Below are 3226 nucleotides of genomic sequence, written 5' to 3' on the forward strand. Positions count from 1 at the left end.
TTCATGACCTTTTAAATATAATAAAAATTGTATGTACTTTGTTAGTAAATTCAACAAATATGAGAGGTATACATGACTTTGATCTAAAAGTCATAGGGGCACTGGTATTATAATAAAACCTAGTCATGGCACTTCCTGTGACAATAGGCCCATCCCTTTGATGGCAAGGAATAAGAGAAAAACTTTCTGATGAATGTACAACTTTAGGAAGTCAAACAGATACACTTTCTAAGTATGAAAATTAGAAAAGAAAATGATTTTCAAAAGACTTTTTAAAAATATATTGGATGTACAAAAAGTAAATGCTGTCTTGTCCCTTAAATAATATAATGATTTGAAATTTTATATAGAGTGGTTTTAAATACCATGCCATATAATAGTTGACATTAAATATATCACCATTCTGCTTCTATCTTCTAAAAAGGATTTGAAAATTTTTCTTAGAATAAAGTCATCTGAATTAGGAAGATTTATTGTGGTATGTGTGTGTGTGTGTGTGTGTGTGTGTGTGTGTGTGCTGCTGAGATCCAAGCCAGTGTTTCTCACATGCTAAGTAAGTGTTCTGCCACACTAATATGCACAGAGTTGACCCACCCTAAGCTGCCTTCTGATAATGCCCCAAGATGCTCTGCCCTGACCCACCCCAATCCCCCAACCCACCCTGCCCTGACCCACCACTCCTTGCCTTGCCCAATCCTGTCCTGCCCTGCCCTGCCCTGCTTGGAGGGTGGCCTGACCGAAGGGTAGCAACCTTGTCAAGAGAGGGTGCATCACCTATAGCAGTCACTGCCACAGGATGGGTTGAGCACGTGGAATCCCTGGCCTCCCCTCCATCTTTGCCCAGCCCCTGAGGTCTCCCTGTCCTGGATCCCTGACTTCCAGGGCCAGACACCTGAGGTCGGTCTCACGTTGAGCTTCTGCCGCCCAAAGACACACCAACCCAAGTCCCTGCCCAAGATGGAGGCCTTACCTGAAGGCGGCCTGACCTAAGGGAGTCAGCCTTCCCCGAGGGCAGTGTCCTGACCCGGGGCAGCGAGAGGCAACCTTCCTCTAGGGCAGTGGTGTTACTGAGGCAGCCTTACCTGAGGGTGGTGGTAGGTTGCGTTACTCAGGGGCAGCCTTACCCAAGGGAGGTCTTCCCCAAGTACAGGGTGTCCGCCTGACCCAGGGGAAGTGCTGCGACCTTCTCCGAGGGAAGGGCAGTGGTCCAACTAACTCAGAGGCACATGGTGCAGGCAATGTCTCCACCAGCTCTGAAGCAGCCAGACACCAACATGGGACACAATGCCAACACCTCCAGGATGAAGTGGGCAGGTCAAGACATGCGCTGTGCATCCACCTATCTAGCCCATGCACCGTCTGAGAACTGGGCATGAGCAAAAATCCCCTGTGGCCTGGGCACACCTCCATGTGGCTCTGCCCACTGTGGACTCACCCCATCTGAGTCCCAAACCATATGAGATCTGCTTTGGGGACCAAAGGCACCCACAGGAAGGAGATACCACAAGAGCTAAGTGCTGCTTCCAGCCCTTCTGTCCTTGTTTGGGCACTGGTGAGCAAGCAAAGTGGTTCAGTCTGGTAAGAGTCACTGTGGAGGTCCTGGGGATGCAGATGCCTCCCCATCCCTGCCACGCCCCAGTAACGGGGCCTTCTGGTGCCAGGTGTATTCAGTTCCTGGGTCAGGGACAATGACTCACATGGTGAGTTTCAGGAGGTGTTTTTGGAGGGTGCTCGCTAAAGGGTCTGAAGTGCTCAGGGCTTTCCCATGATGCGGTCATTTTATAGTGTCCACTTAGGGGACAAGTGCAGCTCTGCCCACCAGGCTGGGCCCCCTACTCTGGTGCAGCATTGAGGGGCCCTTGACTTTCGACCCTCAACCTTCTCTCTGGGGTGGGCACTACTAGGACCTGCCTGCCTACCCCTGCACCATACCAGACTAGTGAGGGTTCATCTGGGAGCCTCCTTTACCCCGCACAGTGCCCAACAAGTGGGGGTTCATCTGGGAGCCCATCCTCCATGGCCTGCTAGTACATGCTGGGTACTGTGGCCTGGGCAGGTGCCACTGCTGGCCAGATGGGTGGGGTTCCTGGGAGAGCCAGGGGTCATGGGAGAGCAAGAGCTTGGCATTTTGCAGATTTGATTTTAGGGGAAGGGATGCAGAAAGCAAAGAGCCACACAGAGTGGAGGGGTTTCACTCTGAACCATGCTGAGTCATGCCAACAGGAAGCAGATCCACCTGGCAAATTATGTGGAGGATTACCTGGCCTCCATTTACTCTCTGCCTTTACACCTGAAGAGAAATGTCTCAGTGATGTGGGAGTTTGAAGTGAAAAGCCAAGAAATCCTGAAAGAACAGGATGAGCATTATGAGAAATTGAAATGAGAGACAAGGTGCCCAAAAATTTTGAGTGCTCTGCTGCATCCAGAGAGCCCTGATTCAGAGCCAGGAGCTGGACGATGAGAAGATTCAAATCCTGAGTCAGATGGTGGAACTGGCAGAGAGCCAGACCAGACAAGTGGACAGTCATGTGGAACTCTTGGAGACACCTCAAGGGATCAAGGACACCAATAGTAACAGCTGCAAAGCTGGCCAAGAGAAGGCAAAGAACAAGGCAGTTGCACAGGCTGAAAAGTCAAATTACAAGGGTACCCTGTGGCCACTCAACAATGTGAATCAAGTGATGAATGTATCTAATAATAATCATGACCATGAAGATGTCACCTCAGGAACACCCAAGGACAAGAACACAAAGACCTCAAAGAACAGGATTCACGACCAAAGCACAGAAGGAAGCAAACCCTGCAAACCTTCCCAGTGATGAAAATGAGCCCACATACTGTCTGTGCAATCAGGTGACCTATGGAGAAATGATACCTTGCAGAAATAGCAAGTGCCTCCACCAGAAAGTTCTACCTCTCCTACTTGGAACTCAGTCACAAACCACAGGACAAGTGGTACTGTACCATGTGCAAGGGCAGAAATGAGAAAATGATGGGCAAAGCATTGCAGAACTCCAAAAAAAAAAAAAAAAAAAGAATCCTATAAAAGGTAGTTTATGGACATTCTCTAGTAGAACAGAATCAGTCCATGTGTGTATTGCATTGCTGCCTATGTTGATGTGTGTGAATTGTCAAATGTATATTTTCAAGAAATGTGAGAAAAGGTGCAGTTCCCTTCTTTGGGAGGGCAGTGATTCTCTTGGCCTTTCATTCTCATTGGTCACAT

The 3226-nt window shown here is 48.9% G+C and overlaps 1 pseudogene across 1 annotated transcript; it reads left to right on the forward strand.

Annotated features, from left to right (window-relative positions):
• Positions 1–2203: 2203 nt before the first annotated feature.
• LOC306652138 (inhibitor of growth protein 1-like) lies at positions 2204–2985 on the forward strand (annotated as a pseudogene). Its single transcript has one exon. The product of its transcript is annotated as an inhibitor of growth protein 1-like (transcript).
• The last annotated feature ends 241 nt before the right edge of the window (positions 2986–3226 follow it).

Source organism: Sciurus vulgaris (genome assembly GCF_902686455.1).
Source record: "Sciurus vulgaris genome assembly, contig: HiC_scaffold_631_arrow_ctg1, whole genome shotgun sequence".
In the NCBI taxonomy this organism is placed as follows: domain Eukaryota; kingdom Metazoa; phylum Chordata; class Mammalia; order Rodentia; family Sciuridae; genus Sciurus; species Sciurus vulgaris.